The following is a 25,313-nucleotide window of genomic DNA, read 5'->3' on the forward strand; positions in this document are numbered from 1 at the left end:
GAGATTAAAGATTGTCTCTCAAAATGTACGGGTGTTCTCCTCTGCTCACAAGCGTGCTGCAGTCCTGGACTTTTTGGCCTCTAAGGGCAGTGACATTGTTTGTGTACAAGAATGTGGTTTGTCAAAAAATCCTAGTAAAGAAGAATGGAAGTTTGGGGAAGCAATTTGGTCCTTTTCTTCCACAAATAGGAACGATGGAATTGGTATTCTCTTTAAAAATAATGAGTTTGTCATCAAACAGACTCAAATCATTCAGGAAGGAAGATGTGTCTGCGTGTTACTATCCTACAAGGGGTGGCAGTTTAGGCTTATCAATATCTATGGCCATGCTGTGAAATCTGATAGGTTGGCACTTTTTGATACTTTAAAATTTTTTCTACACGGTAAAGTTCCTGTAATTATTGTTGGTGACATTAACTGTATCCTGGAGAAGCAGGCCCGAGCTGGATCCACAGAGTCTAATGTGGACGCTACCGGAGTTTTGTGGAATAAAATTTTGCAGGACTTTGCTTTGCAGGACGCTGTCACCAGGAAACCAGGTCCATTTACCTATCATGCCGATGACGGAAGAACGGATTCTCGTCTGGACTTTTTCTTTTTTTCTACCTCTGCAATGAAATGTGTAGATTATGCGCAGGAGAGAGTGTGGTTTTCAGATCACGAGTGTTTGTTGGGGGTTTTTGTTATAAATAATTTCTTTTATGGTAGAGGGGTATGGAAGATGAATGTTAGTTTTCTGAGTGATAAAAGGGAAAAAACTAGGTTTGGGAAAAAATATGGGTTTTGGGTTAGGAAGAAAAGTTCTTTCTCTAATGTGTGTGAATGGTGGGTATGGGTGAAAAAAAAGATTGGTGGGTTTTTTAGACAGATAGGGTATAGAAGAGCGAGAAGGAAAAGATTAGAATATTCACGCTTTAATATGCGGATGACGTTCCTTCAACAATGTAAAAATTTGGGTATGGATGTAAGACACGATTTGGAAAAAACAAAAAAAGATATTAAGGAGTGGTTCCGAGAGAAAGGGAAAGAAATTATATTTAGGTCTAAGGTGGAGGTTAGAGATAATCACGAGAAGTGCACTAGATTTTTCTTTAAAAAAATGTGTGGTGGAAAAAGTGGAATGAATGTATTATTGGATAAGGATGATAAGGAGGTGTTCGGTAAGGATGTGATTGATGTGGTGTCTGATTTTTATAAAAAACTGTATGATGTGAAGAAATGTGATTTGGGCGATGATGAGGAGTTTTTGGATATTGTGTGTAATTTTGTTCCTGAAAGTGAATGTGCGTTTTTGCTTGGTGAGATTATGGATGGTGAAGTAAAGGATGTGGTGGGAAGTATGGCTAAAAATAAGTCTCCAGGGATCGATGGAATACCAGCTGATTTCTATGGGAAATATTGGGATATAATTGGGAAGGATGTTATAGAAGTTATGAGAGTGTTGTTTTCTGGGATTAATATGTGTGATGTGATGAAGAAGGGTATGGTAGTTTTGTTGCATAAAAAAGGAGACAAGAGACGGTTAGAAAACTGGCGACCAATTACTTTGCTTAATACGGATTATAAAATTTTTGCCAAGCTGATTGCGAATCGTATGAGAGATGTGATTGGGTGTGTGATTGATGAGGATCAGGTATGTGCGGTACCGAAAAGGAAATTGCATGAAAACGTGGCGTTGGTGCGGGACATGCTTGAGGATTGTAAGGGTCGGAATAAGAAGGTGATTGTGTGTGCGTTAGATTTTGAGAAAGCGTTTGATCGTGTGGCGCATGTGTTTTTGTTCAAAGTGTTAGAGAGAATGGGTTTTCCGGTTCAGTTTGTGAGTTTGTTGAAGAATTTATACGCGAATGCAAAGAGCTGTGTGCAGGTGAATGGGTTTTTTTCAGAATCGTTTAATATTATGTCTGGTGTGCGACAGGGTTGTCCGTTGTCTCCCATCCTATTTATTTGTGCGATTGAACCATTGTTGCAAATGATTAGAAATGATAAGGTTGTGAAAGGTTTGGTGGTGCCCGGGTGTGATGGAAAACGTGTGAAAGCTTTGGGATATATGGATGATATTTGCGTATTGTGTGATTCAGTGTATGATATGTCCAGAGTGAAGTTGATCGTAAATATGTTTTGTATTGCGTCTGCTTTTAAAATAAATTGGGGTAAGAGCAAATTTAAAATTTTTTTCAGTAATGAGCGGGTGAGTGATTCTGATATGGAACAGGTGAATGGTGTGAAAATTTTGGGTATTGTGTTTGATGATGAGCTGAAAGGGAGAGAAAGTTGGGATGAGTTAGGTGGTAGGATTGTGAGAAAGTTGGAAATGTGGAGAATGAGGGATCTTTCTTTTTCGGGGAAGGTTTTAATTGTCAAAAGTATTATTCTTCCTATGATTTTATATGTTGCTCTGGTTTTTCCTCCTGCTGTAGCTATGTTAAAAAAAGTGAATAGAGTTTTGTTCCTTTTTTTATGGGGGAGCGGGATTGAGAAGGCAAAGAGAGAAATTCTAATGAAAAGCAGACGTAATGGAGGCTTGGATTTCCCAAATTTGGAGATTTTCATCGGAATTAATTGTGTACGTTTTTTTGTAGAGCTTTTATTTAAAGAATCCAAGGCTTCCAGAATGTCGAAATATTTAGCTGGAACGGTGATTCAGCGTCTAAGGTGGGAAAAACGTAATTTATGTAAACCAATTGCTTTTCAGTGCACAGGGTGGTATTTGTATGTTGAAAAATTTATTAAAAAGTTCCAGCTAGAGGATGTAAGAATGGAGAGATTTTTGAGTGAAAAGAATGTTGTGAGAAGTATGTGTATGAATAATGTGATGTGTTCTGTAAATGGTTTGAATTCGATGGAGTCTAGGTCTGTGTGGAAGAAGATTGTTACGTATGATGTGTCAAATAAGCAGAAAGATTTGTTATGGATGTCGGTACATGGAGTGTTGCCTGTAAGGAGTGTTCAGAAAAGAAGAGGTTTGGTTGCATCTGAAAGGTGTCCGAGAGAAGGTTGTGGGGATGATGAGGATGTGAGTCATGTGTTTTGGTCGTGTAAGCATGCAAAGGATGTTTGGAAAAAGTTGAGTGGGTTGTGCGAAGAATTGACTGGTTTGAAGAGTTTGACGTACGAAATTGTCTTGTTTGGTTTGTGTAGTTTGGGTAGTGAAAAGGATAGAGTGTTGTGGATTTTTTTGACTTGTGTGAAAGAGGTTTTGTGGAATACGAGGAATTTGAATGTGTATAAAAGAGAAGTATTTGAGATGGAGGATGTGGTTAGTATGGTATTGGCTAAATTGTATTTTTATTATAAATGGGATCTAGAAAAAGGTATGGATGCGGAAGGGATATGGCGAATGTTAAAATGGCGGTATTTAGTTTGAGGAATTTTGTTTGACTTATCTTGTATTTGATGGGAAAATAAAATAATGAACCAGAGTGATGAGATTTTTTGAAAAATAGAGAGGTGGTTTGAACAACTACAGTTCTCGGTTTTATTCAAAAAAACCTGAATGGTTTAATAAAAAAAAAAAAAAAAAAAAAAAAAAAAAAAAAAAAAAATCTGTTCTTATCAGTTTAATATCTGATACGTCCCCTATCTGGGGACCATATATTAAATGGATTTTTAGAACAGGGAGATGGAAATAGAGCTTGCTCTGTCCACTCCACGCATTGACCTGGTATTGCAGTATTTCCAGGACCGGTGCACCCTTCCCTTATGTGTTGACTAAAATCAGATTCCAAAAGTGCTATTTGTGTTTGCTATTGTTTTTGTCTTTCTGATGGGATCTCCCCTTTTAATCCCATTATTTCAACACCTGTTGGACAATGCATTTGTACAGTCATGTGTGATAATGAGCTCATTTATTAAATGCAATTAATGAATACATTGCCACCTCTTGTTGTGTGTGTGTGTGTGTGTGTGTGTGTGTCTTCTGTGTTTCTGTGTTTCCGGCATTTCACATTGGAACAGCTCATTCACCTTCCTTGTCTTCTCTCCGCCCTCCCTCCTAGGTAAGTTAAAGAGCTGCACCTGAGCCAGCCACTGATTGATGCAGCACCACAGTCAAATAGTGGAGTGGAGTGGAGTAGGGGAACAGCAAACAGCCATTAAAGCAGCCAGCCGCCTACCCGCCACAATGGACCTACCTGTGTACACTAGATGGATGTGATGGAATGTACTGTCGTCCCTACATTTCAAGAAGAAGTAAGAATTGCAGTTGCAACAAACCCTTGCTTGCCTACAAAGAGAGCAGCAATTTGGATTTGTTACTTTGTTACCTGGAAGAATAACAAACTGTGCAAGGATGGAGGTTGTAGGAGCAAGGAGAAGTTGTCTGTAAAGTTGGTGGATGCTTATTTTCCATTTTGCAGTCCCTTGTCTCCCTCTTGTGGCCTCCTGGAGGCAAATAAATGTGCAAAAAAAAGACAGCCTGGCGGCCGGCTGTTGCAGTGTTGCCCTCTCAGGCAACACTGAGTGACTGACTGAGCCTCACCGTCTTATATAAAGTTCAGACGGAACTTTGCACGTGTCATAGTGGAGCCCTCAGGATTCCAGAGCCAGCTTTCTGACATCATAATGGGGCCTCAGAGATAGATAAAAGCCTGGGCCCAGGCAGTGTTGGTCAGTGCTGCTCAGCAGGCAGCACTGGACTGGATTAAAGCTGATACAAGGTGTGAAGGAACAAGGGGTGGCTGTGGGCATGCACTTGCTGCCGCTGCCAGTGTTTATCTGCATGGCAGGAGGGCATTTGGGCGTTGCCAGGAAGGCGTTTTTATGTAGATTCCTCCTCTTTCAGCACTGCATTGTGGTGCAAGCAAAAGAAGCAAATCCTGTGTAGCTTCCTCTCCGGCCTTTATTCACCTCCCTCCCGCTTAGTAGCTGTAAATGTGTGTGAGCCTGCAGGGCCCCATGGAATTGCCTAGGAGTAGGCTGAATCAATCGCTGCAAGGGGTGAACAGCAGTATGGGACAGGCTCGGGCAAGGCAAGGGCCGCTCGGGTTATCGCTTCTCGGCCTTTTGGCTAAGATCAGAGTTTATTGCTCTGGTCTTGGTCAGGGGGTGCGGGTTTTCCCTTGGGAGGAACCAGAGTGGTGATCGTTCTGTGATCGTGGATCGGCAGGTATAGTCAGCATGGATGCAGCAAGGACAACACCAGTGGAGAGAACCATTCGAATTAAGGTAGACCCAAGTGATTCTGGTAAGAACACCATTGAATTTGTTGGAAGGAAGCTGGTGGTCGACATGGCAGGTATCCCTCTTTATAAATTATTCTGTGTGCAAGAAAACAGAAAGCAAGGATTGTATGATGTGTCCTTTCAAGAAGAAAATGACTGTTTAAATTTCTATGAAGCCTTAAAAGTGAATGCTAACTGTGAGGTTTTGAAAAATGTCTCTTTTGTGCCTCTATTTGCTATGGGAGAGAGGGTACTATTTGTACATGTCTTCAACCCATTTACCCAGCTGGACTTAATCAAGAACTTTTTGAGTTTATATTGCACCAGTGTGAAAGGGGGAACCAAAATGACCAGCTCATTGAAAGTGTTCAATGGAACTTATAAATTTTTCGTCCAGTTTAAGCTGGACCCGGATTGTATTGGTGGAGTTAAGAGCCCTCCATTGTCCTTTTCCATTGCTGGCTATAGAGGATATTTGTATTATCAAAATATGCCAAAATTTTGCCGGTTCTGTCACCAGTTTGGTCACACTAAGGAGTGCTGCCCTGGGGTGAAGGTGTGCAGGAATTGTAAGATGGCTGGACATGAGGCAGGTGCATGTACGGAACCCCGATCGTGTGATTTGTGTGGTGAAGTGGGGCACCTGTATAGAGATTGCCCAGTGGGCAAGAAGAGAAAGGAGAAAGAGGAAAAGGAAAGAGAGGCACAGAGACAGAAGAATATCCAGAAGCAAGAGGAAGCCAATGAGAGGTTAAGGATAGAAAGGGAGGTGGAGGAGCAAAGGCAGAAAGAAATCCTTGATGCAATATTGGCTGAGGCTGAGCGAGATAGCACGCAGGTGCAGGCAATTGAGGAAACTTTCATTGAGGACATGCCAAGCCCTGTGGTAGAAGAATCTCAGAGGATATCAGAATGGTCTTCCTCTGGAGTGTTGAGTCCAGTGAGAGAAGTGGAGATGTCTTTTCGCCCACAGAGAGTGGGGAACTTTCCAAAAAAACAGAGAATTGAAGTGGTGGAGACGCAAAGTGTGGAGACGGCGAACGCCTTTCAGGCATTGTTTGAGCCGAACATGGAGTATGAGACTAGTGAAGAAAACTCTCCCGGGCCTTTAACCCGGAAAGTTTGAGGGTTCTGCTTTGTGTTTTTTCACCTTTTTCTGCCTAGGGCAGTTATAAAATGTCGTTTAAAATTTTGTCTTCCAATGTCCGGGTGTTTAAAAACCGGGCCAGGAGAGCAGCCATTTTGGAGGAATTGTCTTTCAGTGGAGCAGATTTAATTTGTGTGCAGGAGTGTGGGATAGAGTATATAGTTAAGCAGGAGGAGTGGGGTTTTGGTGCAGCAATATGGTCATGTTCTAGTCACAATAGAAATGATGGTGTGGGGGTTTTGGTTAGGAGTAGCAGGGTGGAGGTTTGTAGCTACACAGTGATTGAGGAGGGGCGGTGCCTGTTAGTGGTTATAAAAGTATGTGGTGTGAATGTGCGTGTAATTAATGTGTATGCGTCTGCAAAAAAGGAAGAGAGAGTGGAGTTGTTTGAGAGAATTAAACTGTTTTTGCCAGGTAGGGAACATATTGTGTGGGTGGGGGATTTTAACTGTGATACTAGAGGGGATTTGGATGTGTCTGGGAATGTGCTAAAGTCTGTACTCACTGATTTTGGATTGAGGGATGTAGTGCACCTGTGTGGTGTTAACCCTATAGTAGATACTTATTATGCGGATAGTGGGAGACACAGTAGTAGAATTGATATGATTTTTGTTTCTAAGGGGGTGATGGGTAAGGGATATATGCAAATGAAGGTAGGATATTCTGATCACGAGTGCATTAAGTGTGAGTTGGTCTGGGATGAGGATTGTGGGAGTGGGAGGGGTTTATGGAAATTGAATGTGAGTTTGTTGGATGATGAGAGTGTTTGTGGAAAATATGTGGATACATATAGGTTTTGGTGTGAGAAAAAAGGTGATTTTGTGGATATAATAACATGGTGGGATTGGGTTAAAGAAAGAACACGTGTGTTTTTTAGAAAGGTTGGTTATAGGAAAGCTGTGGAGAGAAGGAAGAGGTATGAATGTTATAATATAAGGTTGAATTTTCTCCAGAAGGTTAAAAAGAGAGGTTGGAGTGTGGATGAGGAGATTGATTGTGTGAAAAATGAGATGAGGGAATGGTTGTTAGAAAAAGGTAGAAAGATTATGTATCAGTCAAAATTAGATAAATTGGAAAAGGGGGAAAAATGTTCTAGGTATTTTTTCAAAAAAGTAGTGGGGAAAAAGGAGGATTTGGTGAGAGTGTATGATAAAAATGGAAGGGTGGTGAAAGGAAAAGCAGTGTTTCCTGTGGTTGAAAGTTTTTATAAAGAATTGTATGCAGTGAAAGAGATTGATAGGGACTTGGAGGCTGAAGTGGTGAGTATGATTGAAAATAGGGTGGAAGTAATTGAATATGCAAATTTGATGAGAAACATTGAGGAGGATGAAGTAAAGAGAGTGTTGGATAGTATGGCTGTGAATAAGACTCCAGGGGATGATGGGTTACCGATGGAATTTTACATAAAAATGTGGGACGTGATTAAGGATGATGTGGTGCAAGTTTATAAATTTATGTGGGAGAATGGTAGGATGGTTGAAAGTATGAAAAGTGGGGTGGTGGTTTTGATTTATAAGAAAGGGGATGTGAATGATGTTAAAAATTGGAGGCCGATTACTTTGTTGAATGTGGACTATAAGGTGTTTGCTAAGCTGATTGCAAATAGGATGAGAGATGTGATTGGTCAGGTGGTTGGGGAGGAGCAAGTGTGTGGAGTGCCGGGGAGGAGGATTAGTGAGAATTTGTGTTTGCTGAGAGATGTGATATGGGATAGCATGGAGAGGAAACAAGTATTGAATGTTCTGTCAATTGATTTTGAAAAGGCTTTTGATCGTTTGGCGCATGATTTTTTATTTAGAGTTTTGGTAAGAATGGGTTTTCCTAGTGACTTTGTGAATGTTGTAAGAGTGTTGTATAAGAATGTGTATAGTAAGATTCTCATTAATGGATGGGTTGGTGGTGAGATAAGTGTGGGTTCCGGTGTGAGGCAGGGGTGTCCCCTGTCTCCGATTGCCTTTATTTGTGCGATTGAGCCTTTATTACAGATGTTTCGGAAGGATAAATGTATGAGAGGTGTGAAGATTCCTGGTTGTGGTGGGAAAGAAGTAAAAGTATTAGCATACATGGATGATGTGTGTGTGATTTGTGAATCCGATGCTGCGGTAAGGCGTGCTAAATTGTTAGTTGCTTTGTTCTGTGGGGCATCTGCATTTAGAGTTAATTGGGATAAGAGTGAATGTAAGAGGTTTGGGAACATTGGGAGGAGAGAAGATTTAGGTGTAAAATGTGTGGAAGGAGCGATTCAGATTTTGGGGGTGAAATTTGATGAAAAATTGGATGGGAATGAAAGTTGGGAGGATGTTGGTAAAAAGATTATTAAGAAAATGAATTTCTGGCGTTTGAGAGAATTGTCTTTTGCTGGGAAGATTCTTGTGATTAAAAGTGTGATTTTACCAATTTTGTTGTATGTTGCTTTTGTCTTTCCGCCAGGGTCTATGATGCTGAGAAGATTGAATAGAGTGCTGATGGTATTTTTTTGGGGTTCTAAGATGGAGAGAGTGAAGAGAGAGACTGTGAGGAAAAGTGTAAAGAATGGGGGAATGGGGTTTCCTAATATTGAGGTATATTTGGGAGTGAATAGTGTGTTTGCAGTAAGAAGGATGATGGGAGGTGATTGGAAATTTGCATGTATGGTAAGATATCTGAGTGGGAGTGTGTTATGCAGATTAGGATGGATAGGGAGAGATTTAAGAGTGCCGTATGCACTTATATGTCCAAAGTGGTATCTGTATGTGGAAAAGTTTTTGAAAAGCTATGAGTTGTTGGGGAAGGGTGATGTGTTGAGAAATAAAAAAGAGATGTTGAGATGTATTGAAGGAAAAGAAGTGCAGTGTCCTATAAATATGGTGAGAAGGGCGAATGTAGGGAGAGTATGGAAGAGTTTGGAAACGGATGGGATAACAAATAGACAGAAAGAGATTGTATGGCAAAGTATGCATGGAGCGTTGCCTGTGAGAGAGTTTCAAAGATATCGTGGGATTGGGAGGAGTGAAGCATGTCCTAGAGTGGGGTGTGGAGGGTGTGAAAATATTTTACATTTATTCTGGAATTGTGATGTGGCTCAGGAGGTGTGGAAGGGTGTGAGTCCTTTGTGTAAAGAGGTGGTTGGGGTTAAAAAACTGTCGTTTGAGGTAATAATGTTTGGGTTGGGAATGTTAGATAGGAAAAAACAGAGGGTGTGGTGTATTATGTTAGCAATCATTAAAGAAGTTTTGTGGGATGTAAGGAATTTGTATGTCTTTAGAAGAAAGGAAGTGACGGTAGAAGGGTGTTTGAGGATGATTTTGGATAGAATGTATGTGGTATATTTGTCGGACAAGAAAAGGTTTGGGGAAGCAGATGCAGAGGGTATTTGGAAATTTTTGAAGTGGAGGTATGTAGTTAAAGTATAAATGGTGGGTGGAGTGAAGGGTTTAGACTAAAGTGATGGGATTGTATGCCTTTTTGTTTAATTGTAAATGTAAATAAATATGTTTAAAAAAGGAAAATAATTGACCCGATGATGAGCTTAAAGAAACGCACTAAATACAGAGTGTACGTTTGGTGAAAGTGTTTGAGGTGCAAAAAATATAATGAATTTATATTTTTACCTCTGAGGGTTAAAAAAAAAAAAAAAAAAAAAAAAAAAAAAAAAAAAAATCTGTTCTTATCAGTTTAATATCTGATACGTCCCCTATCTGGGGACCATATATTAAATGGATTTTTAGAACAGGGAGATGGAAATAGAGCTTGCTCTGTCCACTCCACGCATTGACCTGGTATTGCAGTATTTCCAGGACCGGTGCACCCTTCCCTTATGTGTTGACTAAAATCAGATTCCAAAAGTGCTATTTGTGTTTGCTATTGTTTTTGTCTTTCTGATGGGATCTCCCCTTTTAATCCCATTATTTCAACACCTGTTGGACAATGCATTTGTACAGTCATGTGTGATAATGAGCTCATTTATTAAATGCAATTAATGAATACATTGCCACCTCTTGTTGTGTGTGTGTGTGTGTGTGTGTGTGTCTTCTGTGTTTCTGTGTTTCCGGCATTTCACATTGGAACAGCTCATTCACCTTCCTTGTCTTCTCTCCGCCCTCCCTCCTAGGTAAGTTAAAGAGCTGCACCTGAGCCAGCCACTGATTGATGCAGCACCACAGTCAAATAGTGGAGTGGAGTGGAGTAGGGGAACAGCAAACAGCCATTAAAGCAGCCAGCCGCCTACCCGCCACAATGGACCTACCTGTGTACACTAGATGGATGTGATGGAATGTACTGTCGTCCCTACATTTCAAGAAGAAGTAAGAATTGCAGTTGCAACAAACCCTTGCTTGCCTACAAAGAGAGCAGCAATTTGGATTTGTTACTTTGTTACCTGGAAGAATAACAAACTGTGCAAGGATGGAGGTTGTAGGAGCAAGGAGAAGTTGTCTGTAAAGTTGGTGGATGCTTATTTTCCATTTTGCAGTCCCTTGTCTCCCTCTTGTGGCCTCCTGGAGGCAAATAAATGTGCAAAAAAAAGACAGCCTGGCGGCCGGCTGTTGCAGTGTTGCCCTCTCAGGCAACACTGAGTGACTGACTGAGCCTCACCGTCTTATATAAAGTTCAGACGGAACTTTGCACGTGTCATAGTGGAGCCCTCAGGATTCCAGAGCCAGCTTTCTGACATCATAATGGGGCCTCAGAGATAGATAAAAGCCTGGGCCCAGGCAGTGTTGGTCAGTGCTGCTCAGCAGGCAGCACTGGACTGGATTAAAGCTGATACAAGGTGTGAAGGAACAAGGGGTGGCTGTGGGCATGCACTTGCTGCCGCTGCCAGTGTTTATCTGCATGGCAGGAGGGCATTTGGGCGTTGCCAGGAAGGCGTTTTTATGTAGATTCCTCCTCTTTCAGCACTGCATTGTGGTGCAAGCAAAAGAAGCAAATCCTGTGTAGCTTCCTCTCCGGCCTTTATTCACCTCCCTCCCGCTTAGTAGCTGTAAATGTGTGTGAGCCTGCAGGGCCCCATGGAATTGCCTAGGAGTAGGCTGAATCAATCGCTGCAAGGGGTGAACAGCAGTATGGGACAGGCTCGGGCAAGGCAAGGGCCGCTCGGGTTATCGCTTCTCGGCCTTTTGGCTAAGATCAAGTGTAGTACTTTAGGGTATTGCCTTGTTTCTTGGTCAGGAGGTGCCCTGGTACCCTTTTCCTTGGCCTGGGGGGATCGTCTCTTTTACAAGAGACTTAACCCCTCTGCTGCTATTGGGGGAGAGGATTAGTCCAGGGCAACGGGGAGCGATCACTTGCCTGGCATTTAGGTGCTGAAGGTATTATCGTTGGAGTTCGTTGGATTTCGTTGGATATCGTTGGCTTTTTTGCGGCAGGATGGAGGAAATCCCTGACTACATGCGGACTCGGAATGCTGTTCGTTTTACGATGGAGGAATCTGGAGGACAAAGCAGGGACTTGGAATTCCTAACAAAGGTACTCTTGCTTGGTCTTTTCCAGTTGGAGAGACAATGGATATTGTCTGTAATGGACTATCCAAGAAGAGGATGCTTCGATGTCACCTTTTGTACGGAGGAAATTTATCTGGACTTTCTGGACACTTTGAAGGAGAAGAAGCAGGATCCAAGACTGGTTGGTGTGATTGTAACACCACACTTTGCTCCTAGCAAAAAGTTGGTGATTGTTAAAATGTTTTCCCCCTATGTGTGTAAAGACGATATTATATGTTTTCTCACTAAGTTCTGTGAGGAGGTGGTGGAGAAGGGTAAGGTCTTTAATCCCTTTGGATTTTGGACAGGCAAATGGAAATTCCTGTGTAAAATTAAGGCAGTTGGAGAGGCTGGAAACTTATTGCTTCCTCCAGCACGCTTTAAAATTGGCAGTGCAAGTGGGAATCTCTATTTTTTTGGAATGGGGATTTTTTGCCATAATTGCAAAGAGTATGGACATGTGAAGGAAAATTGTGGGAAAATATTCTGTACAAAATGTTTCCAAGAAGGTCATAGGTACAATGATTGTGAGAAGGGTAAAGTGTGTAACATGTGTAGAGAAGAAGGGCATGTGTTTAAAAATTGTTTAAAGAAAAGCAAAAGTGAAGTAAAGGAGGAGAGTAAGAAGACCGTTAAAAGAAAGGAACAGATAGTTAAAAGAAAGGAAGAGAAAGTTACCTCAGGAAAAGAGGATAAGCCACAGGAAGTGGGAGGAGGATGGAAAAGCGTTGAGGTTAAAAGGAGTGATGAAACAAAAAGGAGAAAAATTGTGGAAAAAAATGTTGTTTCAGATGAAAATAGAGCAGAAAGAGATAAATTAGTAAAAGACATAGAGGAATTAAGAGAGAAAATTAATTTTGAGAAGGTTCGGAGGCGGGTACGAACTTGTCTAAGAGGAGATATATCTGATTTTCTTGAAAGATATAAAGTGCCAACCTGGTTGGCGTGTATTGTAAATTTGGAGTGGGATGGTCAAGATCTTCGAGAACATCTTGTGGATATGGTAGGTGTAATCGCTGTAAGAAATGGTTTGTTTTATTAATTTTACTTACAAAAAAAAGAGAAATGAAAATTATATTTTGGTTTTTCATAATGATGATCAAGTCTTTAAATTTGAAGTTTAAAATTTAACTCGAGACGGATCTGAGTGGAAACCTGATCTGTTCTTATCAGTTTAATATCTGATACGTCCCCTATCTGGGGACCATATATTAAATGGATTTTTAGAACAGGGAGATGGAAATAGAGCTTGCTCTGTCCACTCCACGCATTGACCTGGTATTGCAGTATTTCCAGGACCGGTGCACCCTTCCCTTATGTGTTGACTAAAATCAGATTCCAAAAGTGCTATTTGTGTTTGCTATTGTTTTTGTCTTTCTGATGGGATCTCCCCTTTTAATCCCATTATTTCAACACCTGTTGGACAATGCATTTGTACAGTCATGTGTGATAATGAGCTCATTTATTAAATGCAATTAATGAATACATTGCCACCTCTTGTTGTGTGTGTGTGTGTGTGTGTGTGTGTCTTCTGTGTTTCTGTGTTTCCGGCATTTCACATTGGAACAGCTCATTCACCTTCCTTGTCTTCTCTCCGCCCTCCCTCCTAGGTAAGTTAAAGAGCTGCACCTGAGCCAGCCACTGATTGATGCAGCACCACAGTCAAATAGTGGAGTGGAGTAGGGGAACAGCAAACAGCCATTAAAGCAGCCAGCCGCCTACCCGCCACAATGGACCTACCTGTGTACACTAGATGGATGTGATGGAATGTACTGTCGTCCCTACATTTCAAGAAGAAGTAAGAATTGCAGTTGCAACAAACCCTTGCTTGCCTACAAAGAGAGCAGCAATTTGGATTTGTTACTTTGTTACCTGGAAGAATAACAAACTGTGCAAGGATGGAGGTTGTAGGAGCAAGGAGAAGTTGTCTGTAAAGTTGGTGGATGCTTATTTTCCATTTTGCAGTCCCTTGTCTCCCTCTTGTGGCCTCCTGGAGGCAAATAAATGTGCAAAAAAAAGACAGCCTGGCGGCCGGCTGTTGCAGTGTTGCCCTCTCAGGCAACACTGAGTGACTGACTGAGCCTCACCGTCTTATATAAAGTTCAGACGGAACTTTGCACGTGTCATAGTGGAGCCCTCAGGATTCCAGAGCCAGCTTTCTGACATCATAATGGGGCCTCAGAGATAGATAAAAGCCTGGGCCCAGGCAGTGTTGGTCAGTGCTGCTCAGCAGGCAGCACTGGACTGGATTAAAGCTGATACAAGGTGTGAAGGAACAAGGGGTGGCTGTGGGCATGCACTTGCTGCCGCTGCCAGTGTTTATCTGCATGGCAGGAGGGCATTTGGGCGTTGCCAGGAAGGCGTTTTTATGTAGATTCCTCCTCTTTCAGCACTGCATTGTGGTGCAAGCAAAAGAAGCAAATCCTGTGTAGCTTCCTCTCCGGCCTTTATTCACCTCCCTCCCGCTTAGTAGCTGTAAATGTGTGTGAGCCTGCAGGGCCCCATGGAATTGCCTAGGAGTAGGCTGAATCAATCGCTGCAAGGGGTGAACAGCAGTATGGGACAGGCTCGGGCAAGGCAAGGGCCGCTCGGGTTATCGCTTCTCGGCCTTTTGGCTAAGATCAAGTGTAGTACTTTAGGGTATTGCCTTGTTTCTTGGTCAGGAGGTGCCCTGGTACCCTTTTCCTTGGCCTGGGGGGATCGTTTCTCTTAGGAGAGACTTCACCCCTCTGCTGCTATTGGGGAGGAGGATTAGTCCAGGGCAACGGGGAGCGATCACCTGCCTGGTACTCCGGTACTGAAGGTATTTCTTTGGAGATTGCTGGAATTCTTTTGGAGCAGGATGGAGGAAATTCCCGAACATATGCGAACCAGGAATGCGGTCCGGTTTTTCGTGGAGGAATCTGAGAGGCAAAGGAAGGATTTGGAGTACATCACGAAGGTCCTTTTGTTGGATTTCTTTCAGCTGGAGAGATCGTGCATTTTGGCGGTGATGGACTATCCGAGGAGAGGGTGCTTTGACGTTACCTTCGCCACAGAAGAAATTTATGCTGTCTTTTTAGAACGCTTGAAGGAAGGTAAAAGGGACCCAAGACTTGTGGGTGTGAAGGTAACACCACATTTTGCGCCAAACAAAAAGTTGGTGGTCGTAAAAATGTTTTCGCCTTACGTGGATGAAGAGGACATTAAGTTATTTCTCAATAAGTTTTGTGAGGAGGTGGTGGGGAAGGGGAAAGTGTTTAACCCTTTTGGATTTTGGACTGGGAAGTGGAAATTTCTTTGTAAATTTGTGAGAATTGGTGAATCTAGAAACCTATTGTTTCCTCCAGCGCGGTTCAAGATTGGAAGTGCATGTGGAAATTTATTTTTTCCTGGAATGGATATGTTTTGTTTGAATTGTAAAGAGTATGGTCATGAGAGAGAAACCTGTGAGAGAGTAATGTGTACAAAATGTCTGCAAGAGGGACATAAGTATAATGAATGTCAGAAAGGGAAAGTATGTAATATGTGTGGAGAGGAGGGGCACATATTCAAATCATGCCCAAAGAAAAGCAAACGTGAGGTACAAGAGGAAAATAAGAAGATAGTCAAAAGAAAGGAAGCGGAAGTTAGTTTGGAAGAAGGCAAGCTTCAGAAATTGGAAGGAAGTGGGCAAAGTGATGAGAAAAAAAGGAAAAAAGCAGAGAGAAAGAAAAAAAGTGTCATTTCAGAAGAGGAAAGAGCAGAAAGAGACAGGTTACTGGAAGAAGTAGAGCAGTTACGTAGTAGAATTAATTTTGAAAAAATGCGGAGGAGGGTGCGGCTCTGTGTAAGAGAAAATTTACCAGGGTTTCTTGAAAGGTATGGTGTGCCAACGTGGTTAACGTGCATTGTAAACTGTGAATGGGATGGTAATGATTTGCAGGAACATCTAGTGGATATGTTAGGAACTATTGCTGTTAAAAAAGGAATGTTTTTTTGATTTCTTAAGAAAAAAAGGAAAGAGGAAAACAAAAATTAATTGTACGTTTTCAGTTTTCATTGTGATGATCTAAGTCTTTTTTATTTTGAATTTTATGATTTTTAAGACGTGATCTGAATGAAAAAAAAAAAAAAAAAAAAAAATCTGTTCTTATCAGTTTAATATCTGATACGTCCCCTATCTGGGGACCATATATTAAATGGATTTTTAGAACAGGGAGATGGAAATAGAGCTTGCTCTGTCCACTCCACGCATTGACCTGGTATTGCAGTATTTCCAGGACCGGTGCACCCTTCCCTTATGTGTTGACTAAAATCAGATTCCAAAAGTGCTATTTGTGTTTGCTATTGTTTTTGTCTTTCTGATGGGATCTCCCCTTTTAATCCCATTATTTCAACACCTGTTGGACAATGCATTTGTACAGTCATGTGTGATAATGAGCTCATTTATTAAATGCAATTAATGAATACATTGCCACCTCTTGTTGTGTGTGTGTGTGTGTGTGTGTGTGTCTTCTGTGTTTCTGTGTTTCCGGCATTTCACATTGGAACAGCTCATTCACCTTCCTTGTCTTCTCTCCGCCCTCCCTCCTAGGTAAGTTAAAGAGCTGCACCTGAGCCAGCCACTGATTGATGCAGCACCACAGTCAAATAGTGGAGTGGAGTGGAGTAGGGGAACAGCAAACAGCCATTAAAGCAGCCAGCCGCCTACCCGCCACAATGGACCTACCTGTGTACACTAGATGGATGTGATGGAATGTACTGTCGTCCCTACATTTCAAGAAGAAGTAAGAATTGCAGTTGCAACAAACCCTTGCTTGCCTACAAAGAGAGCAGCAATTTGGATTTGTTACTTTGTTACCTGGAAGAATAACAAACTGTGCAAGGATGGAGGTTGTAGGAGCAAGGAGAAGTTGTCTGTAAAGTTGGTGGATGCTTATTTTCCATTTTGCAGTCCCTTGTCTCCCTCTTGTGGCCTCCTGGAGGCAAATAAATGTGCAAAAAAAAGACAGCCTGGCGGCCGGCTGTTGCAGTGTTGCCCTCTCAGGCAACACTGAGTGACTGACTGAGCCTCACCGTCTTATATAAAGTTCAGACGGAACTTTGCACGTGTCATAGTGGAGCCCTCAGGATTCCAGAGCCAGCTTTCTGACATCATAATGGGGCCTCAGAGATAGATAAAAGCCTGGGCCCAGGCAGTGTTGGTCAGTGCTGCTCAGCAGGCAGCACTGGACTGGATTAAAGCTGATACAAGGTGTGAAGGAACAAGGGGTGGCTGTGGGCATGCACTTGCTGCCGCTGCCAGTGTTTATCTGCATGGCAGGAGGGCATTTGGGCGTTGCCAGGAAGGCGTTTTTATGTAGATTCCTCCTCTTTCAGCACTGCATTGTGGTGCAAGCAAAAGAAGCAAATCCTGTGTAGCTTCCTCTCCGGCCTTTATTCACCTCCCTCCCGCTTAGTAGCTGTAAATGTGTGTGAGCCTGCAGGGCCCCATGGAATTGCCTAGGAGTAGGCTGAATCAATCGCTGCAAGGGGTGAACAGCAGTATGGGACAGGCTCGGGCAAGGCAAGGGCCGCTCGGGTTATCGCTTCTCGGCCTTTTGGCACGATCCCGTGTCAAGAGGAGGTCAGCATGTCATGCCCTTGGCCTTTTGGCATCGCCACTTCGGTGGCTTAAGCCAACTGCTGCTATAAGGGGGTAGGCTGGGTGATCAACTGTCGAGCGATCATGGGAGCTAGGCTTCGATACGCTGGGATCGGGGAAACCCGGATCAAGAATGGATTTGGCATTGACGTACCCGTGAACAAGAAGGACCTTTTTTCATTGAAACACCTGGTGAATGAAGTCATTTTCAAGACCCTCAACGTGAGTAGGAACGACATCCTTTGTCTTCAAGATCCCAGAGGTAATCGCTTCACTTTGGTTCTTAAAAGTTTGAATGCTTGTTACAACTTGTATGCCGCAATTAATGCTAACTTGCAAAACCCTGGGTTGGATGGACTTATCTTCACCGTTTTATATAACAACGATGTTCCACTGGTTGTTTTGATGTACAATCCTTATGTGATGGTGGATGATATTACTTCCTTCTTAAAGAAGTACTGCTCTTACGTCAGCTATTCTCACCAGGTGTTAAATGCTGAATCCCTCTGGACAGGGAAGCATAAATTCTTTGTGAGATTTGAGGAGGATCCTTCAGGGCCTCTGGGTGTGAAATACCCTCCCAGGAATTTTGCCATCGGCCGGGACAAAGGCTACTTATTTTTTCCCCAGCCTCCTGTGTTTTGCAGGAAATGTAAAAGATATGGCCATGTTCATGAAGATTGTACGCAAGAAGGTGTTACATGTAACAAATGTAATCAGGACGGTCACCTGGCCAAGGATTGCAAAAACCCAATTGTGTGTAACATGTGCAGCATTGTGGGTCATGCCTTTAAAGACTGTCCAGAGCGTGCTAAAAACAGAAGGGTTAGGACTCTGGCGGAAGTAGTTGCAGGTGAACCTGGCAGTATGAGGTCTAATGTGATTCAGGGCCCAGCTGCCCCGGGAACTGAGGAGTCAGTGCCTGCCCAGGTGTCTGATGGGACTCTCCCTGAGTTAAATCGGTCTGGAAATACGCTGGCTGATGAAATGGAGGTAGCACCTGTTGAGAAAGACCTGCCTCACCCCTCTGATGACCTGACTGGGTTAAGAGGTGATGGGGAGGTGGATGGTTCTTTATCCAAATCACCTGTCTTTTCCTGGGAAGGAATTCTGGTGGACCAACAAGGTGAAGGTGGTCAAGGGGACTTTTCAACTGCACTTGTGAGGCCTTCTGAGGAGGAGGAAGGAGGTTCATCTTCTAAGAGACTTCGCACCATGTTGTCTCCTCTGAGTGAAGATGGAGTGAGCCCGGATAGGGGAGTCTACCCCATTTCTCATTTTCCTGAGGACTTTCCTTTTTTAGGAGAAGATGTGGACAAAGCTATCTTTGTGTCCGGTTGTCAGCCACCAGGAGGTGTAGGCTGATTAAACAGTGGGGTATTGGTGGATATCTACGGAAAAAGATCAAAATATGGACCCCAAAATTACACTTAATGTCTTATCCTTGAATGTTAGGCAAATTACATCAAAGCCTAGACGTGCTGTTGTGCTGGACTATGTTAGGAATCTTGGGGCAGAGATCATATGCCTGCAAGAGTGTGGTATATCTGAGTCACTGGGGGAGGGGGATTGGCCATATGGGCAGTATGTCTGGTCAGGATCTAGTTCCAATAAGAATGATGGGGTGGGGATCCTATTAGGAAATATGGGTATGGATCTGGAGAGTTATACAGTGGTGGAAACAGGTAGATGTGTAATTGCAGTGGTATGTTGCAGGGGAGTTAGGGTTAGGGTGGTGAATACTTATTGTCCTATAGATAGAGCAAAAAGGCTGGCGTTGTTGGAAAAGCTAAGTTTGTTCTTACCTGGAAGGATTCCTACCTTTTTTTTGGGAGACTTTAATTGTTCTTTTGATGGGGATGGTCTGGATGTAACTGGGAAAAAGCTTAACCAACTTATATCTGATTTTTCTTTTATAGATGCAGCCGAATTGTCATTGGGTAAACCACCACCGCCAACATATAAATCAGATAGAGGGGGTATTGAGTCAAGAATTGATCGTATTTGCATATCTAAGGGTTTAGTGTGTAATAAGATGGTTCAGAATGAGGTACCTTTTTCAGACCATGTATGTTTACGGGTATGGGTGGAGGTAAGTAGTAAACTTTGTTTTGGGAAAGGGGTGTGGAAGTTGAATACTAGATTATTGGAGGATGTTGAAGTGATGGATGAGTTCAAACGAAAGTATGATGTGTGGAAGGGAGAAAAAGATAGTTTTGTGGATGTGCTTAAATGGTGGGATTGGATGAAAGGGCAGATTAAAAAATTTTTTGTGAGATGGGGATACAAGCAGGCTGCTAGGAAACGTAACCAGTATAAGGAATTGAATATTAGGATAGAATGGTTGCGGAAGATGGGTGAGAAGGGAATTGATTTGAGTGATTTGCTAGAGGAGGCAAGGAACGAGTTAAAGCAAGTTTTGGAAAGAAAGGGAAAGGAGATTATTTTTAGGTCTAAAGTGGAGTACTTAGATAAAAATGAAAAATGCACAAGGTTTTTTTTCAAGAAAATGTGTGGTAAGAAAGATGATATGGATGAAATTGTTAATGCGAAGGGGGAGCGTATAGTGGGTATGGATGTGTTAAAAGTGGTGGAATCGTTTTATTCAGAACTATATGGCAAAAAGTGGATTGATATCGGGTTGATGGATGAAGTTTTGAATGGTTTGGAAAATGTTCTTAGAGAGGAGGATTGTGTGGGGTTGAATGAGGATGTAACGTCTGAAGAAGTAAAGAAAGTGATAATGAGTGCGGGGAAAAATAAAACACCTGGTAAAGATGGTATTCCTGTGGAATTTTATGTGAAGGCCTGGGAGATAATAGGGTTGGATTTGGTGGAAGTATGTAAGTTTATATGGGATAAGGGGGTTTTGTGTGAGTCTATGAAAGAGGGTGTGATTGTTTTGATTTATAAGAAAGGGGATAAGAAGTGTTTGGGTAATTGGAGACCGATTTCACTGCTGAATGTGGATTATAAATGTTTTAGTAAAATTTTGGCTAATCGTATGCGTGAGGTGGTAGGAAAGGTTGTGGGTGAAGACCAAGTCTGTGCTGTGCCAGGTAGGAGTATGTCTGATAATTTGGTTTTGCTGAGAGATTTGATTGGGGACTGTATGAGTAGGAAACAGAAGTGTATGATGCTTGCGTTAGATTTCGAAAAGGCGTTTGATAGAGTGTCGCATGTGTTTATGTTTGCTGTACTTGTTAGGATGGGCTTCCCAGTGAGGTTTTTGGAAGGTGTGAAGTGTTTGTATAGGGATGTGTCAAGTGAAGTGTTGGTGAATGGTAATTTAAGTTCAAAAGTATGTGTGAGATCTGGGGTAAGACAGGGGTGTCCTATGTCCCCAGTTTTGTTTATTTGTGTGATCGAAAGTTTGATGTGTTTGGTAAGAAAAGATAAAGTGGTGAAAGGTTTTTTGATCCCAGGGAGTGGAGGTAAATACGTTAAAATTCTGGGTTATATGGATGATGTTGTGGTTATGAGTGATTGTATGGCTGGGTTGAATAGAGCAAAATTATGGTTGGATTTTTTTTGTGGGGCATCAGCTTTTAAGGTGAATTGGGATAAGTGTGTCTTTAAGTGCTTTGGGGATAGGAGGGTAAGTATGGAGGGAGTGAGGAATGAAGTGGGTGCAGTAAAAGTGTTGGGGATACAGTTTAATGAGGACTTGAGAGGGAATGAGAGTTGGGATGAATGTGGCAAGAGGATTGAGAAGAAATTGAATTTTTGGAGACTTAGAGACCTGACTTTATCAGGGAAGGTGTTGATAATTAAGACAGTGATTTTGCCTATTTTGGTTTTTGTGGCTAGTATTTTTCCCTCCGCTAGTAGGAAAATCAAAAAGTCAGAGAAAATGGTGTTTACCTTTCTGTGGGGAAGTAAAATGGAAAAGTTGAAGCGTGAGTATGTTTATAAGTCTTGTGAGAATGGAGGTTTGGGTTTTCCGAATGTGGAGGTCTTTCTTGGGTTAAATTATATTAAAACAGTGGTGGGGCTCTTGGGAAAAGGAAATAAGAGTGCGTATATGGTAAGGTATATGGCCGGTTGGATGCTTTATGGGTTAAATTGGTTTAAGAGAGATGCTACTGTGCCTGTTGCTTATGTATGTCCGGTATGGTATGTTGTGATTGAAAGGTTCATTAGGAAATATGATTTGATTGCAGTGCCTATGGGTGGGTTTCTGGATAAGAAGGCTGTGCTAAAAAGATTGTGTGTGAATGAGGTTGTGTGTAACATTGTGGGTTTGCGAGGAGAGGATGTTGTGGATACTTGGAAGAAGTTAGGCGTGAGAGGTATGTCCAATAGACAAAAGGACATAGTGTGGATGGCGTTGCATGATATATTGCCTGTTAGAGATGTGCAGAGGAGGAGAATGCTAGTTAGATTTGAGGTGTGTCCAAGGGGTGGGTGTAATTCACGGGAGACTGTTAGGCATCTTTTTTGGGACTGCAATTATTCGTATGAGGTATGGAGGAGGATGGGTGGCGTCTGTAAGGAGTTAGCTGGGGTGAAGTTTGTGGATTGGAAGGTTGCGATGTTTGCTATAGGGGCTTGTAACAGAGTAAGTGATAGGATCTTATGGTTGATTATGGCGTGTATAATGGAAAGCTTATGGGATGTACGTAATTTAGGTGTTTTCAAACATAAGTGGGTACCCATTGGTGAGTGTGTGAGGATGGTTTTGTCAAGACTATACGTAGTCTATCGTTGGGATAGTCAGTGCGGTGGTGGTATAGACGCAGAGGGGATATGGAAATTTAAGAAGTGGAGAAGGTTGGTGAAATATAGCTAATTGATAAGATTTATTCCTGTTTTATTTTTGTTCTTCACAATCCTTTCTGTGTCTTGATTATTATTGTTTGGAATAAAATAGCCATGATGATGTACGACTAAGGAAAAAAAAAAAAAAAAAAAAAAAAAATCTGTTCTTATCAGTTTAATATCTGATACGTCCCCTATCTGGGGACCATATATTAAATGGATTTTTAGAACAGGGAGATGGAAATAGAGCTTGCTCTGTCCACTCCACGCATTGACCTGGTATTGCAGTATTTCCAGGACCGGTGCACCCTTCCCTTATGTGTTGACTAAAATCAGATTCCAAAAGTGCTATTTGTGTTTGCTATTGTTTTTGTCTTTCTGATGGGATCTCCCCTTTTAATCCCATTATTTCAACACCTGTTGGACAATGCATTTGTACAGTCATGTGTGATAATGAGCTCATTTATTAAATGCAATTAATGAATACATTGCCACCTCTTGTTGTGTGTGTGTGTGTGTGTGTGTGTGTGTCTTCTGTGTTTCTGTGTTTCCGGCATTTCACATTGGAACAGCTCATTCACCTTCCTTGTCTTCTCTCCGCCCTCCCTCCTAGGTAAGTTAAAGAGCTGCACCTGAGCCAGCCACTGATTGATGCAGCACCACAGTCAAATAGTGGAGTGGAGTGGAGTAGGGGAACAGCAAACAGCCATTAAAGCAGCCAGCCGCCTACCCGCCACAATGGACCTACCTGTGTACACTAGATGGATGTGATGGAATGTACTGTCGTCCCTACATTTCAAGAAGAAGTAAGAATTGCAGTTGCAACAAACCCTTGCTTGCCTACAAAGAGAGCAGCAATTTGGATTTGTTACTTTGTTACCTGGAAGAATAACAAACTGTGCAAGGATGGAGGTTGTAGGAGCAAGGAGAAGTTGTCTGTAAAGTTGGTGGATGCTTATTTTCCATTTTGCAGTCCCTTGTCTCCCTCTTGTGGCCTCCTGGAGGCAAATAAATGTGCAAAAAAAAGACAGCCTGGCGGCCGGCTGTTGCAGTGTTGCCCTCTCAGGCAACACTGAGTGACTGACTGAGCCTCACCGTCTTATATAAAGTTCAGACGGAACTTTGCACGTGTCATAGTGGAGCCCTCAGGATTCCAGAGCCAGCTTTCTGACATCATAATGGGGCCTCAGAGATAGATAAAAGCCTGGGCCCAGGCAGTGTTGGTCAGTGCTGCTCAGCAGGCAGCACTGGACTGGATTAAAGCTGATACAAGGTGTGAAGGAACAAGGGGTGGCTGTGGGCATGCACTTGCTGCCGCTGCCAGTGTTTATCTGCATGGCAGGAGGGCATTTGGGCGTTGCCAGGAAGGCGTTTTTATGTAGATTCCTCCTCTTTCAGCACTGCATTGTGGTGCAAGCAAAAGAAGCAAATCCTGTGTAGCTTCCTCTCCGGCCTTTATTCACCTCCCTCCCGCTTAGTAGCTGTAAATGTGTGTGAGCCTGCAGGGCCCCATGGAATTGCCTAGGAGTAGGCTGAATCAATCGCTGCAAGGGGTGAACAGCAGTATGGGACAGGCTCGGGCAAGGCAAGGGCCGCTCGGGTTATCGCTTCTCGGCCTTTTGGCTAAGATCAAGTGTAGTATCTGTTCTTATCAGTTTAATATCTGATACGTCCCCTATCTGGGGACCATATATTAAATGGATTTTTAGAACAGGGAGATGGAAATAGAGCTTGCTCTGTCCACTCCACGCATTGACCTGGTATTGCAGTATTTCCAGGACCGGTGCACCCTTCCCTTATGTGTTGACTAAAATCAGATTCCAAAAGTGCTATTTGTGTTTGCTATTGTTTTTGTCTTTCTGATGGGATCTCCCCTTTTAATCCCATTATTTCAACACCTGTTGGACAATGCATTTGTACAGTCATGTGTGATAATGAGCTCATTTATTAAATGCAATTAATGAATACATTGCCACCTCTTGTTGTGTGTGTGTGTGTGTGTGTGTGTGTGTCTTCTGTGTTTCTGTGTTTCCGGCATTTCACATTGGAACAGCTCATTCACCTTCCTTGTCTTCTCTCCGCCCTCCCTCCTAGGTAAGTTAAAGAGCTGCACCTGAGCCAGCCACTGATTGATGCAGCACCACAGTCAAATAGTGGAGTGGAGTGGAGTAGGGGAACAGCAAACAGCCATTAAAGCAGCCAGCCGCCTACCCGCCACAATGGACCTACCTGTGTACACTAGATGGATGTGATGGAATGTACTGTCGTCCCTACATTTCAAGAAGAAGTAAGAATTGCAGTTGCAACAAACCCTTGCTTGCCTACAAAGAGAGCAGCAATTTGGATTTGTTACTTTGTTACCTGGAAGAATAACAAACTGTGCAAGGATGGAGGTTGTAGGAGCAAGGAGAAGTTGTCTGTAAAGTTGGTGGATGCTTATTTTCCATTTTGCAGTCCCTTGTCTCCCTCTTGTGGCCTCCTGGAGGCAAATAAATGTGCAAAAAAAAGACAGCCTGGCGGCCGGCTGTTGCAGTGTTGCCCTCTCAGGCAACACTGAGTGACTGACTGAGCCTCACCGTCTTATATAAAGTTCAGACGGAACTTTGCACGTGTCATAGTGGAGCCCTCAGGATTCCAGAGCCAGCTTTCTGACATCATAATGGGGCCTCAGAGATAGATAAAAGCCTGGGCCCAGGCAGTGTTGGTCAGTGCTGCTCAGCAGGCAGCACTGGACTGGATTAAAGCTGATACAAGGTGTGAAGGAACAAGGGGTGGCTGTGGGCATGCACTTGCTGCCGCTGCCAGTGTTTATCTGCATGGCAGGAGGGCATTTGGGCGTTGCCAGGAAGGCGTTTTTATGTAGATTCCTCCTCTTTCAGCACTGCATTGTGGTGCAAGCAAAAGAAGCAAATCCTGTGTAGCTTCCTCTCCGGCCTTTATTCACCTCCCTCCCGCTTAGTAGCTGTAAATGTGTGTGAGCCTGCAGGGCCCCATGGAATTGCCTAGGAGTAGGCTGAATCAATCGCTGCAAGGGGTGAACAGCAGTATTAGGCAGGCTCGGTCAACGGCCGGCCCATTCGGGTTATCGCTTCTCGGCCTTTTGGCTGCGACCAAGTGTATTCGTACAGGAGGTTTCAGTCAGAAGGTGCCTGGGGTACCCGGCTACTTGGCCTGGGGGG

General features: G+C 42.8%; 2 non-coding genes and 6 pseudogenes across 2 annotated transcripts; all 8 read left to right on the forward strand.

Annotated features, from left to right (window-relative positions):
• Positions 1-3,496: 3,496 nt before the first annotated feature.
• Positions 3,497-3,698, forward strand: LOC142689224 (U2 spliceosomal RNA; annotated as a pseudogene).
• Positions 3,699-9,889: 6,191 nt separating this feature from the next.
• Positions 9,890-10,101, forward strand: LOC142689163 (U2 spliceosomal RNA; annotated as a pseudogene).
• A 1,288-nt stretch (positions 10,102-11,389) lies between these two features.
• LOC142689248 (U2 spliceosomal RNA) lies at positions 11,390-11,529 on the forward strand (annotated as a pseudogene).
• A 1,366-nt stretch (positions 11,530-12,895) lies between these two features.
• LOC142689221 (U2 spliceosomal RNA) lies at positions 12,896-13,080 on the forward strand. The gene has a single exon (XR_012858192.1). It is a non-coding gene; the product is annotated as a U2 spliceosomal RNA (small nuclear RNA).
• A 1,283-nt stretch (positions 13,081-14,363) lies between these two features.
• Positions 14,364-14,474, forward strand: LOC142689252 (U2 spliceosomal RNA; annotated as a pseudogene).
• A 1,349-nt stretch (positions 14,475-15,823) lies between these two features.
• On the forward strand, positions 15,824-16,025 carry LOC142689143 (U2 spliceosomal RNA; annotated as a pseudogene).
• Positions 16,026-22,224: 6,199 nt separating this feature from the next.
• LOC142689176 (U2 spliceosomal RNA) lies at positions 22,225-22,447 on the forward strand (annotated as a pseudogene).
• A 1,290-nt stretch (positions 22,448-23,737) lies between these two features.
• Positions 23,738-23,928, forward strand: LOC142689303 (U2 spliceosomal RNA). The gene has a single exon (XR_012858207.1). It is a non-coding gene; the product is annotated as a U2 spliceosomal RNA (small nuclear RNA).
• The last annotated feature ends 1,385 nt before the right edge of the window (positions 23,929-25,313 follow it).

This window comes from Rhinoderma darwinii, assembly GCF_050947455.1.
Source record: "Rhinoderma darwinii isolate aRhiDar2 chromosome 5 unlocalized genomic scaffold, aRhiDar2.hap1 SUPER_5_unloc_28, whole genome shotgun sequence".
In the NCBI taxonomy this organism is placed as follows: domain Eukaryota; kingdom Metazoa; phylum Chordata; class Amphibia; order Anura; family Rhinodermatidae; genus Rhinoderma; species Rhinoderma darwinii.